Raw genomic sequence first — 16,455 nt, forward strand, 5'->3', positions numbered from 1 at the left:
GATGGGTTGCTCCTGTTGGTCACATTAAACAGAAAACACGAAATTTTAAAGTATATAAAAAGTGAAAAGTATAAAAAGTAGAAATTATATAAATATATATAACTAAAAATAGAAATTTAAGAAATAGGACTCTTATCTAGACAATACACGGTTCTCTGTTGGAACCTGACTAATTGCACCAATGGGGAGCTATGGGAATTAGTAATACAGAAAAAAAATAGAAACAATAAACAGAAATATAGGTCAAGAGAATATTGCACTGGGCTCCAGAGTATAAACAGTTGTAAATATATAACTATACAGCCAAGACAGAGTTTAATATTTAAAAACTATATGACAGTAGGTACAGATGCTGCATACCAGTATGGTAGTGGTGTGCAGTTAATTTGTTGATGAGGGTCACCGCTCAGGGTAAGAAGCTGTTCTTGCGCCTGGTTGATTTAGTTCTGATTATCCAGAATCACTTTCCTGAAGGGAGAGATAGATGTGGTAGTGGCCAGGGTGGATGGGTGGATGGGTGGGGGGGGCGGTGGGGCATGAGCTTGCCTGCACACTTCCTAGACCTGGAGCTGTAGAGGTCCTGGAGTCGTAGAGGTCCTGGAGTCGTAGAGTTCCTGGAGTCGTAGAGTTCCTGGAGTCGTAGAGGTCCTAGAGTCGTAGAGTTCCTGGAGTCGTAGAGGTCCTGGAGTCGTCGTGGTCCTGGAGTCGTAGAGGTCCTGGAGTCGTAAGTCCTGGACTCGTAAGTCCTGGAGTCGTAGAGGTCCTGGAGTCGTAAGTCCTGGAGTCGTAGAGGTCATGGAGTCGTAGAGGTCCTAGAGTCATAGAGTTCCTGGAGTCGTAGAGTTCCTGGAGTCGTCGTGGTCCTGGAGTCGTAGAGGTCCTGGAGTCGTAGAGGTCCTGGAGTCGTAAGTCCTGGACTCGTAAGTCCTGGAGTCGTAGAGGTCCTGGAGTCGTAAGTCCTGGAGTCGTAGAGGTCCTGGAGTCGTAGAGGTCCTGGAGTCGTAAGTCCTGGAGTCATAGTGGTCCTACATGTCTGCAGCAACATGTATTTATGTGAACAGTATATATCATCAGTGGCATAGAAGTTGCTTCAAATGCATCAGGATTTGATAAACAAGGGGTGCCATAATCAACCAAATAAATAATTTGAATTGCTCACTGACTGTAAGGAACAGCCTGTGAATCTACTGTGCCAAGGATTAGGGGTAATGCAACCCACACAACATGTAGTCCGGGAAGCCTCATTAAATCAGTCCAAATGTTGACATTAATGCAAAAAAAATATATTATTCAGACACTACTGTACAAATAAAATCGCTTGAGCGCAAAAGACGTGTCTTAGGAAGCAGCAAACTGTTCAGTCCCTAATCTCAGCATATGAATTGACTTACTGAGGCTATTTTGCCCTGACTGCATGGTGCGTGGGTTGCTTTACCCCTAATCCTTCACTGGCTGTAAGGAAATATCATATTTTCAGTAATAACTTAGGAGACTATGCGTTTGTGTTTGCATACACATAACTTTGTTGATAGCTTTGGAGCCTAATCATTCATTCTTCCTTGATTCCTCCTGCCACCCTTTTACCTTTCTTTTTCATGATAAAACTGCTCCTATCCTGTCCATTTTCTATCTGCTTGAATATTGTATCCCGTTTTTCATCTCCTCTCTACCATGGCTTGGTGACAAACACTGAATCAATGGGCACAGCGTCTGTGCGTGGGTTGCTTTACCTCTAATCCTTCACCGGCTGTAAGGAAATATCATATTTTCAGTAATAACTTAGGAGGCTATGCATTTGTGTTTGCATACACATAACTTTGTTGATAGCTTGGGAGCCCAATAAGAGCAGACAAAGTGTAATGTTATGTGTATTATGTACTATGTTATGTGGTGTGAAGGAAGGACTGCATGATGTCTCCACAATGTGTATTTTTGGGTGTGCTATGCCACAGACAGCAGACAAGGTTAATGACTCATTAATAGCTGGTATGTATGTCAGAGGATTTCACTATGGCACAGATGGATAGGTTTACATCCAAACTTCCTATTTATAGGACCAGTATGTATGTAGATTTCTATGTGAGTGTTAGAGTGAACACATGGTCACATGTGTGTCTGTGTGTGTGTTTATATACAGTACTGTGCAAAAGTTTTAGGCACCCTAGATATTTTATATAAATTTTGTCTTAGATGTTTATTTGTTTTCTGCACTAGTGTGTCAGTAGACTGCTCTAACTTTTCATTTCATTATTTTTAAAAGCATCTTCACTTTATGGATTTGTTTTTACATATGCCCTAACTTTTGCACAGTACTTTATACGCTTGTGTGTATGAACTAAGTTTGTGTTTGTGTTCATGTGACTGTGCTACAGTGGTTTTACAGCCAGGCATGATATGACATTGGCTCTGTGGGCAGTTGGCCGTGGTGAGAGGCTGATAAGAGGGTAGTCTGGTTGGCTGTTAAGCAGTAAATCTGTCCAAACTGATCTATCCTGGTCTCTGCCAAAGCTAAATCCACTTTATGGGTTCACTTTATGAATGTACAGACAGATAGAGAGACTGACAAACACACACGCACACACACACACACACAGTTCTAAACACTTGTAACATGACCACATTATAAAAAATGATTACATTTTAGTTTCCATTATTAAGGCCGTTACAGACAGTAAGTACTGGAGGAGACAACTTTCATTTCAGCTCCCATGTTAATGGATGTGCTTGTTCATGCCCCGCAAACCGCAGTGGACAGCGTTTGTGGCTCACGGATGTGAAGCTTTTATTTCTGCCTGGAGTCTATTTTTTCTGTCCTGCCTAAATACACAACCAAACACAAAAAAATAGACAATATATTGCATTATAGGTCCTGTAGCCTTTCAATAATGAATGTGGCCTACTGAGCCAACCAGTTTGTTTAGGCCTATTTACGTGGTTTATCTGTTAAATGATCTTAAATTTAAACTAACAGACATGCAGTTATACCCATGATGAAGCGAAACAGCAAAACTCGCAAAAGCTCTCATGAAATCTTGTGAGATTTCCAGGGAAAAGTCAGTCAGCTCAAGACAATCAAAACGCTGCTGGTATGAATATAAGTTGGCGGAAATCACAACCATTAATGTTCCGTTTGCAGTCTTTACAGAGTCAAGTCAAGTTTGTTTATATAGCTCTTCAACACAAGCAGGTCTCAAAGGACTTTACAGAGAACAAGCCAACCTAGATCTAACTAATCAATCAATCACAGAACAAAATGATGTAATACAGTATGCACCAAAATAAAACACAGGCAAACAGCACAAAGCACAAGACACAAAATAGCATGTGGAAAAGACGTAACCTATCCTTCCTCGCCTAGCCTAGCCTAGCCTAGCTTAATGGGCACCACCAACCTTAGACCCTCAGTGAAGACAAGGAAAAACTACCAAGAAAACCTTATAAGGAAAAAACTGGAAGAAACCTTGGGCGGGCCAATTGAAAGAGAGATCCCCCACCAGGACGGCTGAGCAATAGGCGCCAGGACAAAACAATAAAATGGACAATAACATGGACAATGCCAATCAGATAAGAAAACAAATAAGGCAAAGGGAAACATGATAAGGCAGAAAGATGGGACGTCGGCCAGCTAGGGCAGCAGCCATGTCCAATGCCAGGTAAAGTCACAGCGTGGAACAAGCGTCTGAAAGACAGGAAGGGCAAACAGACCGCCACACACACAGTGAGTTCTGATTCTGTTTGGGCTTCTACTCTCTTCCCTCTATGGCAAAGGTCCTTTGGTATCACATGGTCCAACAAAACACCAAGACTACAAACATGATGTTCTATGACAAAATGCTATATATATATCCATTTTGGTTTGTTTTCATTTTACACTGTTGATCATTTTGTAAGTGTAGGCATCATTTTTTTCAAATGGTGGATACCTCATTTTGGAATTAAAGGATAAGGCTGGTGTTTTTTAATGCATTTCTTACCGTCAACAAATCCTATGAAAATAACAAAATCAACAATGAGTTTGCTCTACTCCCGTTACTTTCTGACTTCCCACGTTCCCTTTTTAGCCTTCAACCCAGAAGTCATTGGCTCCAATTGTAAGCTAAAAACCTTGAAATACAGCTCACAAAGACATAGTTTCAATTTTAAAAATCGCTAACTGTCACGAAAAGTCAGGCTATTGTAGTTATTACCAAATCAAATTCAAATGGGAACAAATTCTTCATTACGCCAGGGACTATTTTCGGTGCTACAGAACTACTTTCCTGAGATGATGAAATATGCTGCCAGAGCAATGGCATGGCTCTGTGACGTGTTTTTAATAGTTTTTTTAATACAATGGCGTTCTATGGCTACTGGGACATGGCTTCATTGGGCATCGGCTAGAAATGCATTAAAAAACACCAGCCTTATCCTTTCAAGCGGCGCTAGACAAGACTTTTATGGAAAATACACCTGTCTTATCGGTCTAAATCACAAAATGGGGCTGTAACAGAGACAAGCGATCCCCACTAATTGCTCTATTTCCCCAAATTAAATTCTGGTGTCACATATGGTCACTGGTGGGTAATCTTCTCCACACACAGGAAGTGATGAATCAAAACTTAAGGGTGAAATCCAAAACTGTCTCCTAAACAGCAGCGAGTGAGCGCTCCATCCAGAGAAAGCTGGACTCACCAACGATGGCTGAACCTCTTCACCACATCCATCCACTCCACACATTAAGAAAAAGACATTTAAATCAGAGTTTAGTGACGTCACATTACATGATTTTGGGGTACTGAAGTCCTTCAAACTTTTCGCCAAAGTGCAAAGTTGCCTAGTGCAGCTTTAAACTCTGCATATACTTTTCCTTCATCCTCTTTCTGATCACTATCTCTTCCTATCTGTCTCTTCCTCTACTTTTCCTCCATTCCCAGGTACAGTCTCTTGAGTACAGCAATCAACATTCCCCAGTAGTTCTCTGTTAAACTGTGGCTGCATTATATTCCTCTCAGCACTGTGTCCTGGGCCTTGATGTCATATGGTGAGGAGCTGTAAACACCATGATAAATTGGCAGGTCAGCCTGTTTGGTATGATGCTATTAATATTTATCTCAGGTCTGTATCACAATGGAATATGCACCACCGTATAATGGACTGTGTGCATGATTGTATATCTTTGAGACAAGGATAAGAGCACGACAGCATTACACTTCCCCAAACACCTCCGCTTGCCGTCGGCTTAGATTTCTGCTGGACTCTGATCAGTTCTTCATGTCTTTGATTCCTCCTGCCTCCATTTTACCTTTCTTTTTCGTGATAGAACCGCTCTTATCCTGTCCATCTTGCATCTCCTTGATTCAATCTCGTATCCCGGTTTCATCTCCTCTTGGTGACAGACAGTGAATCAATGGGCTTAAAGTAGGAGGCATTTAACTCTTGGAGATTTCCCACTAGCCTTTTTCCACTTGATCTCCTCTTATCTCTGCCTGCTCTCTCGTCTTTTCATCTTCTCGTCTGTCTCTTTTCTTCCTGTCAGTGTGCTGACCAGCTGCTGGAGGTTGGTGGTTGTAGCCTTGATCTCTTGAATCTAGCTAAATGGCATCAATGGATCTTTCTTTGCTATTATTTTGCACAGTGCGTGATGTGTAGTAAGTGAAGTCATCCCAGGACAACAGGCGAGTGTTATAATGCTATAATGCTTTATGCTGGAAGAACAGAGCTCTCTTCCTGGTTTGTACAGCCAGTTTGTAAGCCTTTCTTAATTATTTATTGATGTGAAAATGGTACACATAGGACCTTTAAATTTGAAGCATAGCAGGTGCACTAGTGTAGACTTGGGAGAGGAGTTAAGTTCTGATTATTATTGGAAAGGAAGGCGTTCCTCAGAGGAATTGAGAAGCTCTCACTGAAAGTTGTCTGTTGACACAGAAGATAAAGGTTTGGAAAACAGAATGACAGATGGGTGGTAAATATATAAATCTGTCTTTTAGCACTCCCAGTGCTTGGTCCCTTTGAACATAAATTTACTCTGTTAACAGCTGTTAGAGGCTCCCGTTTCACTCTCTAACTAGACTGACCCAGGCTCAGTGGGCTAGTCATGGGCCCTAAAGAGGTCTACTTTATTCATTTACAAGGACAACTGGCTGTTGTAATGATTTTTTTGTAAGAGACCAAGCATCTATCTATCTCAATCCTGGTCCTGGGGACCCAGAGGACTGCCGACTTTCTATCCTACAAGCTAGTTAATTGCATACACTTAGTGTGCCAGGTCTAAATCAATTCTTATTAGATGGCTAGAATGACATCCAGCAGTACTTGGGTCCCGAGGACCCCCTGATCTATATGGCCCCATTTACACCTGGCATTAACATGCCTCTCATATCCAGATTATGTCTAGATCTGATGTAGCTGGATTATATTTACACCTGGCGTTAAAATGCGTCTTTAGTATACACATTGATAGCTGATTTCTCTTTCCCTCGCCATAACACAGATTCTCACACATCATTTCCTTGTGTAATATTTCTGTCCTTTAAAATTGAACACCTTGTCTCGCTTGTTTCCCATCCATGAGTATCCCGACAATCCATTTTTGACAAGTATGTTACTATGCAAGCTGCCTGCGCCTTTCCGTTTATGTAACTCCTATATGTGGATTAGAGGTGGTTTGACTGATCAGAACTTCAATACATCTTGGATTTACAACCTGAATTTCATGTGCTTTTGCACTATCCAATTACAATTTGATCACCCAGGATACATGCAGAAAAAGGACCTACGACTGAGCAACGACAAGGTATTGCAATAAAGCTGCAAAACATACACCCTTACTTGTGACTGCAGTGCATGAGTAGATTGTGTATGTGCATGGAGTCTATGTGTGTATTGTCCATCTTTCTGTGTTTTCCTGCCCCTGCCATTCACTACAACCTCATTTAGAGAAAAAAAAAAAGAAAGAAAATGAAATTAAATCAATCAGTGCGTTGGTGTGGAGGGCTGATAACGAGCCCAGTCTAATTACCACTGACAGATTGAGTTAGAGAAGGAGAGGGAAAGCAGAAGGACACTGAGAGAAGGGAAAGATTGCATTTTGCAGTCTCTTTGGGATTTCGATGCATTTCATTTCTGCTCCACTGGGCTTGTCTGTGGCACCACAGAATTGGCAATTGTGTGAATGCTAGAAGTGAGTATACACGTTCGAAGGGAAGTGAGGCAGGCATACCTTAGGAGCTGGACTGAGACCAGTGACAGTGTGTGATTTGCTATTGCACTGATACATTTAGACTGTAGCAAGTGGATGCGAGGGAAGGAAAAATCTATCACACATTTCAGAAGACTTCAAGGCTACATCCATTATCCTACCTGCACAGACTGAAAAGAATTGTTTCCATGGTGAATAGCAAATACTCTGAGCTGATGAAATGTGGGGCGGATAAATGAAAGGGAACATTGCTTCTGCATGACCAAGGCATCATGTTAATTCAGACTGGAATGTTATACTTCAAACAGCTGCCTCAATCATGTGAGTAGCGACAATGGGAGTGAGCAAATAGACAAGAGGAACACCAGATTTAATAATCAGGGGCGGCAGTAGCCTAGAGGTTAGAGAAGCAAATTTGTGACAAGAAGATCGCTGGTACAAATCCCAGGACCAGCTGAGAAAATGTGAGGGGGAAAGTGAATGAATCTCCTCCTTCCCTCATCAACTGCTGAGGTGCCAACACTAAATACTAAATAAATAATAAATAAATAATAAAAAATGATTTATTGCCATGTTAACCAAATTTGCAAGGAATTTGTCTCATTGTGCTCAGGATAAAAACAGGTTTGCCATACATGACAGGAATGTGCCAATTTTCTGGGATTTTCTGGAAGATGTATATTGTCACAGTACTAACATGTAAAACATGCTTCTGGAGTATACATATGTTTATTATTAGGGGTGACCCAATTTTTTTGAAACTGTGCATTTTTGACCTAGAAATCCATAGGGGGGGGTTCAGTAGATTTCACACTGCCTGCCCTCGCTGCTCCCATGTAATCCCTGCTCTGGGAATACTGGAATGTGGGAGTAGGGGTGTTTGTTTTCAAGAGGTTGCTCCAAGTGTGGCAGTGAGGGTTTGAGGAGCTGGAGGCAAGTTAGTGAAGTAATTCTTGTGGTCACTTCTCCTAAACAAGCTCATCTCATACAGCGGTAGGCCTGAGAAATGACAACATCTGACACAAATAAGACAAGAATATACCCTCAGTGGCCACTTTATTAGGTACTAATAAAGTGGCCACTACACAATAAAGCTCACTCCTCCAGACGGTGGTGGGTCATATATCAGAATCAGGTTTATTTTCGCCAGCTACATTTTCACATACTAGGAATTTGACTTGGTGAAGTTGATGCAGTGCAATATACAAGCATTTAGACAGACAAACAAACAGCAATCAAGCTTTACAAATAGAATTTAAATATCAAATATCAGATACAAAGAAGAAAGAAAGAAGAGATTCCTGAAAAATATATATATACAGTATATACAATAAGTGGTGACTAAGTGGGTCAGCGAGGGGCTTTTTACAAGGACTCAGTAGCAAGTTACATATAAATAAAGCATAAATATAAAGTGTGCAGACAGGGTCAAAAAGTTTAGTCACTGTTCATTAACTATTAGAATTGTCAAGATGCTGATTTAAGTGACTTTGAATGTGGTTTGATGGTTGGTGCCAGATCCTTCAGTTCCATCTCAGAACTGGCAGATCTCCTAGGATTTTCATGCGCTGCCGTGTCTAAAGTTTACCAAGAATGGTGCGAAAAACATCAAAAGCATCCAGTCAGCCAAAATACCTTCAACTCATTGATGAGAGAGGTCAGAGGAGAATGGCAAGACTCATTCAAGCTAGGCAGCCATAAGTATAACAGCTCAGTAAAACAACAATATGCACAAGGGCATGTCAGGACACCCAACTCATTGTACCTTGAAGGAAAGCAGAAGACCATGTTGGGTTCCACTCCGGTCAGCTAACAACAAGAAGATGAGGCTAGCACGTGATCACCAAAACTGGATGACTGAAGAGTGGAAAAACATCGCCTGGTCCAATAAATCTGAAAATTTTTCTGTTGATCTCAGGGTGAGACTTTGGTGGAAACAGCATGAATCCATGTCTCCATGCTGCCTGGTGTAAACAGTACAGGCTGCTGGGGGTGTAATGGTGTGAGGAATCTTTTCTTGGCCACATTAGTTCTCTTACCTCCAATGGAGCATCATTTGGACACCACAGTGTACCTAAACAGTGTTGCTGACCAGGTACATCCCTTCACAGCCACACTCTACCCTTTGTCAAATGGAAACTTCCAGCACCTCAAGATTTAGTTCAGTCCCCAGATCTCAACCCAATAGAGATCTTTGGTATGAACTGGAATGGGATATCGAGTCAATATGGACCAAGATCCCTGTGGAACGTTTCCAGCACCTAGTTGAATCCAGGCCTTGAAGAACTCAGGCAGTGCTGGAGGAAAACGAGGGTCCTATCAGTTACTAGCTAGGTGTACTGTAGCCTCGCATTAATAAACATGAAAGAGAAGAGTTCATGAAGGTAAAAATAAAAAATGGCACAGAGATTGAAAAGGTGCAGTATATCAAAGTGATGTGCACTACATTAAAAAAGGGTAAAAGGGTAAGAACCATTGAAAGATGGAGCTGCAAAAAGAGCGAGGCCAGCTGTGAATCACATCTATTGTGATGGAGAGATTGGCCCTTGGGAATGAAGGGGTGATTAATGTATAAGAGAACAGCCAGTGGGGAATAAAAGAATGCTGATGTTAATGTGGGCTAATAATGCATGCGTACATGTGCATACAAGCACACGTGGATCCATGCAAGCCCTTGAGTTTAAGGACATACAGTACACTGAATGTATAAAATATTAGGAACACTTTTCATTAAGTACGCTAATGAGGTGAATCATTCCTTATTGATTTCCCATATTACATCTATACCAGGCATAAAGGAGGAGATATAGATAAAGAGAAGCAGAAGGATTTTAAGCTTTGAGACAATTGAGATGTGGATCGTGCAAGAGGAGCTGCAACTCAACATCAGGAAGATTCCCCTAATATTCTGTACAGTCAGTGTATGAGCTCATAGAAACACATTACAATGCACACACACACACACACACAAACACAATGTACACACACTTCGGGCATACTCAAGAAAGTGAGCCTGTGGAAGGTGGGGCGTGAAAAGTTAAAAAGCAGAAAATAGGACCCTGATGACGATGAAATTAGTTGGATATTTGGAGAAATTATGTTTTTATCCAGCAGTAGAGAAGCCATTGATGTTAAAGAGGATTTTCATAGGAGAGGAGGCTTATGGTGGAGTCTCTCAGTCTGAACATTAGAGAGGGAAGATTAAATAACTTGTGGATAATATATGGCACTCATATTCAGTATCGTTAAGGATGGTGGGAACTGATTGTCTCCTTCTTTGTGCAATGCTTTGTGTTTGTGTGCGTTTCAGCGTGTATTTGTTTGACGTGTGTCTTCTCTGTTGTATGTCTGTGTGTGTATGCTCATGCTTGTCTGTTATATGTATTTTCAACCTTTATTTATCCAGGGAAAGTCGAGCAGAAGTATTTAACATTCATACAGACGCACACATTCTGTCCTGGGAGCTGCCCAGTAAAAACACACTTTTAGCCTTTTTTGTTCTTTTGCCCAATGGGAGCGGCCCAGTTTTTAGGAGACTCATTAATTACTTTCTCATTAGTTGATGAGAACATAGACACCAAAGTCATCCATGTGTCCCCGGTAGATCATTGGCTCTGGTGCTCCATGCTAACACTTTAGCATACACTATGTTGACTGATAGCAGGCCGCTAGCATTGCCTGAAAGTTTTATTATTTGGCCTGTAGATTCATACATTTTAAATATTGACTAGTTCAAACATTCAAACAAGTTGAGAGGTTCCAATGCAAGAACGCCAAGTCAATACTTGTGTCCTTGAGGAGAATGTTCCTCCCACGTTGTCTTGAAGAGAACAAACCTCTCAAGAATGTGAGAACAAAGAACATCTTTACAGTTTAAAATGGACTGTGCTCTTCAGGTTGTGCCATCAGTTAAGACAGACAGCGGTTCATTTTGCCAGCTGATTCAAGCTATATGATGCTATATGATATGATAGCGCTGTTTGGAAGTGATGTATCGTTCTTGCAGTGGATCTTGGGGTTTCCTATTGATTCTTGTTGGCCAAGCCACTATCCGATGCATCCTTTAACAGGTAAATTGATTGAAAAATTTGGCATACTCCTTTAAGTGCCTTGCTTATGGGCACCTTGGCCGTAGTTGTTGAGGGAAAGGAGAGTGTAACTCCTCCTTCACTTTCCACTTCACTTCTCTTATACGTTTTCTCACCAGGTCCTTGGATTCCTACCGACGACCTTCCAGTCACAAGCCCACTTGTTATATGTTGTGTTTTTATAGCACGTCTGTGTGCATATGATCTATTTTTGGTGGATGTTTATGATATAAAAAGCATCTAGCAGAACAGGGTTGTGGCACGGGATGTTTACATATAGGAGGTTAGGGGGTCAGGGGGCATTTGGTCACATCCTGTTCTACATATGTCAAAGCGCTCTCCCACCCCCTGTGTACCACTTTAACCCCATTTTTCATCAGCTGCTCCCACGCAAACACACTGTCTCACGTGCATGTCGAGGCAGGATAACAAAGATGATTCCTTCACACCTCTAAATACACACACGTGTACACCACACATACAGTTTATAGAGGAAGGACATGGCTAAATTGAAGTTGTCTGGATATAGTTCTAGGGTTTGACCGATATAGGTTTTGAGAGCCAATGCCAGAATATTTGGAGTGAAGCTGTTGATAGCCTTTTTCCAGTATTCAATATCTTTAAATTTGACCCTTTTCATGCCAAAAAAATAAATAAATCCATGTATTCAGGGAAAAGCCTCTGAAGCAGCATTTAGACTGTCATGGGACACTAAAAGTCGCCACTGAAACCCAGCATAATAAGTAAAGTTAATAACAAGTTAAGGGCTTCCCATAGACAGCCAGTGTAATATTGATCTGTTATCCAATGAATATGTAATCAAACAAACTGCATCATAACCATCATATGAGAGGTCACTGACTGATTTTTATGTTTTTGATCTGTTTTCCGATATATAGGAAAACTGCTACAAAGTACATGGTGTTTTTGTTTAATAAGAGAATTTATTCTTCAACTGTTTAAAGAATTAGAATTTGAAAACCTATTTCGGTGTCAGTGTTACATCAAATATTAATAACACTAGTGCATAAGCATATTATATACAGTATATTATAAAACACCACTGATAGCTCTGGACAGCCTGTAGAAAAATTGAGTCCATAAAAACATCTCAACTTTACAAAACATTAGGGAAACTTTCTCTTTTCATGAAGTCCACTGATGAGGTGAATACGGCTAAAAGTCATTATCCATTATTGATTCCCTTATTAAATCTATACCAATCACAAAAGAGCAGATGTAGATAAAAAGAAGAAGAAGAGTTAGAGAAGGATTTTGAAGCTTTGAGGCTATTGAGATGAGGATTGTGAAGGGGCTGCAACCCAATATCAGGAAAATGTCTGTAATATATTGTTCATTCAGTGTGAAATCACATGATAGAGACTAGACTGATGAGGACCAGATAGAGGCCTCGGGGCGGGGGGGTAGAGAGAATCGCTCTGACCCAGAGCCCAGTTTCCAGCAGTATCCTTCAGCATCTTTGCTACATTGACTTCCAATGTGACTGAAACGATCCCAGTGGGAATTTTGGGCAAGCCAGTCAGGATCGGATGAGACAAGTTTACTGCTGATGGAGAACAGTCATCCAAAGGTTCCCATAGGAGAGCAGAGATGTTTTCTTCAGCATGTGTTTTTCTTCTTTGTAGCCCATGAGAAATGGTGATTTTACTGAGAACTGTTTGAGGCAGACATTTCCTCTGTCTTTCTATCGCTCTTTCTCTGCGTGTCTATGTGTCTTTTGTATTGTCTGTCTGTCAATTGATGTCGCTTCTCTTTGCCAATCTGTCTTTCTATCTATCTCTTTCTCTCTCTTAGTCTTGCTATTTTGTAGTAGCCTGTCAGTCTGTCTCCCACTCAAGGAAAGTAAAGCCTTTAGAAAAATAATTGTTCAGCTGTTCATGTTTCATGGGAATCTCTTTCGACAAAGATGGGAAGATGATAAACGCACCTCAAATCGGAGCTCCACTTCATTTTGTCAAACTCATAAGCAAAGAGCTGACAGACACACACACACACACACAGGGTTGCAAGTAATAAACTGTACTAAACTGGCATGTGGTCGAGCGGTGATGCTGTAAGTTATGGTGTTGTTCTGAGATGACGATAAACTTCAAATGTGTGCTTGGAAACTGTTACTCTGCTTATGTTTCTTGTCCAGATATCATCGCTGTTACAAATAGCCAAGAGGTCCAACTGGACCAAAACAAATCCTCAGTCCAACCGTTTGACAGCGTGAGGTCAGATTTTGCTAAGAAATGGTTGGCGGCTGCTTACTGTTTCCTTGTGTCCATATTTTATGTCCTCTAGTTTTATTGTCCAGAGGCTGGAGCCCATCTGTTATCTGTGATTACAAGCAGAATGCCGACGGATTTCGTTTAAAGTTAGGTCTCTTAATCTTAATTACAAACGTCAACTTCGCCGGCAAACTTTGTTAAACTACTGCGGTTGCTCTACTGCTCATACTATCATTGGTCTTAGTGCGAGTGTGTGTGTGTGTGTGTGAGAGAGAGAGAGAGAGAGAGAGAGAGAGAGAGGCATAAAGTAGCATGGACTTTAATGCCTGATGTAGCCTGATATAATCAGTGTAAAGTATGTGTTTCCTTTCACATTAGAAACTAAAAGAAATCACTCACAGACAGATGAATAGGGTTTATGTAAGTGCTGTGGACCACCAACAGAACACATAAGCTATAGGTTTTGTATTGCTGATGTTGTGTGTTGATGATAAATGACTAATTGTGCATCTAGATATCAACCCTGCAGCCAATTGGCTCCAGACAAATATAGAAAAAGACAACATACCACCCACACTCAGAACACTCTATGCCACTCACTGCCGGCCTTGGACCTGTGTGCACTCTGTGTGTGTGTGTGTGTGTGTTCTGCATACTGTTTGTTGTTCAGTGTGGTGTACGTCTGTTTCAGGATGCTCTAGCCGCAGGGCTAATCCTGCCCGCCTGCCTGTTTGTTTGAGCGATGCTACAATAAGCCCAGCAATAGCCCAGGTTTATTTGAACAGTTAACATGATGAACGACACAAAACCTAGTCTAGTCTTCCGCTGGACTCAGTTACACTTGTTAGGGTCGAAGAACATGCTAATGGTTTCCCATCTTTGTGTCCGTCCATCTTATACATTAGTGGACTGTTCCTCTCTCCTTCTCGTCTTTGAACTTTCTGTGAGTCCTTTGCAGTCATTATCTTCATGAGCAAAGCCATAACTCACACACGTCTACAGTAGCGTGATATGTATGCACACGATCACACTCACACACACACACACACACACACACACGCCTTGGGTTCCGTCCAGCGCTCTGACAGTGATTAAGTGTTTAATGTCCGCTGTAGAGGAACTGCAGGGTTTTTGCGGCGGATCAACGCTAATTCTCGTAACTCCTTCGCTCACGGTGGCTGATTCGCTGATCTGACATGATCCGTGTGTGATCCCTGTTTTATTACAACCGCTCTCTGTCCGCAGACAAAGGCCGCAGCCTCAGGGGGATTTCTTCCACCGACTCTACTGTACGCCAAGGAGGCTCCAGCTGCCCTATAGGGACATGAAGAGAGCCTGGGATGTTCTGGTGGCTCTTCACTTGAAGTGCGTTACAGTAGATTATAAGCCAATAATCATCAGAGAAACATCAGAAAATTACATTCAATTTAATGTGTCATGAACTATAGAGTTGCTCCATGAAGTATTCAACTCCTCCTTTGCATATTGTGTGTATTATCATGATCTGGTTATAATAATTATCATGCACTTACTTATAATGTGCTTATGATGCCTTATAATGCCTTATTAGCACCACTTTCTCAGCAACATTTCTCTCTCTCTCTTTCTACTATCTACCCTTCTATCTACCGCTCCCTCTTTCTCGCCGTCTTTCCTCTCCCTCCATCCATCACCCCCCCCCCAAAATACGCACAGTCAATTACATCACCACTAAATTCACATTTGATGGACGAACCTACGGGGCATATTCATCCATAAAGATAATCATCCGTTTACATGCCTCCATTATCGCCTGACATGTATATTACTCTGCTTCTAATGAGTCATCTAATTTATTGGCTTGAATTAATTTGCACCACTCCTTGATTTAGATTACAATTTGTCTGTAATGTGGCAATTAATAAGTACTGTTATATGGGTTTTTGAAGGCCGATACCAGTATTTATGGATTGAACCTGCTGATATTCAGCATTTTTAAATTTGATTTTGATGACAGAAATTCCAAACAATACAAGTATTCGGTGCTTCTCAAAGAATTTTGTACTCATCACAGTGGAAAAAAACAGATTTTAGTTCCTCCTCTAAGGTTGAAGGTGTGTTAATCAGAGTCAAGGCCATAGAGTGAGTTTTGAAAGCGAGAAATCTCAGAACTTGGCCAAGTAATCACTGAGTTATTGTTATTGCTCAACAGCCCCATCAACCCCCCTAAGATATATGTGGGGCTTGTTTAATTAACCTCTCCAGCTCTGACAGTGACCAAATTGATGTTGGTGCCTCCATGTTGCTTGCTGTCCCAATAGTGGAGGAGACCAGAGGAGACGCTCCTGAAGTCTCCTGAAGGAGGATGCACAGGTGTTTCCTCCCCTGGAAGTCTTTTCAGTTTTGGGAGAGTCACTGCCAAAACTTGAAAAATTATGGCAGGGGAATTACCAGCTCATAGATGTTAGTATAGCAGTTAACATAGCTACAGACACGTCAGTAGACATTTCTGATGATGGAGTAGCAAATGAACTGTCCCAATGGTTATAGGAACGGGCAATCGAGAGTAGCAAAATGGACATTTATTGATATGAAAATGCCATGGTTTCTAACTTTAATGAAAGTGTTGTGGATGGATGATAGTGCGTTAAGGCAGATCAGATGTATTGACAGGAGGCAGAATCAATCCTGGCCTAGTCTCCCCTCAGTATCAGATCATTGGGAAAGAGCGCTCCTTCTCTCTTCTCTCTCACCCCTTTTCCACCATCATTCTGAATCTTTTCCTCCTCACCCCTCCCCTCCCCTCTCCTCTCCTCCCGGGGCAACATCACGGCCCTGTCGGCACTCCCTCTCTCCAAAAGCATGTGTCAAATCTGCCTTTGCTTCATTCTCTCTAATCTATACCAGAAACCATTTACCACAGAAGCGTGCACACACATCTGTTTGTGTGTGTTAATGTGAATGGAATGTGTTT

This window comes from Centroberyx affinis, unplaced genomic scaffold (assembly GCF_046629955.1).
Source record: "Centroberyx affinis isolate AG114_WGS23_722 - 3 ecotype Tasmania unplaced genomic scaffold, CSIRO-AGI_Caff_v1 ptg010258l_1, whole genome shotgun sequence".
Lineage (NCBI taxonomy): Eukaryota > Metazoa > Chordata > Actinopteri > Beryciformes > Berycidae > Centroberyx > Centroberyx affinis.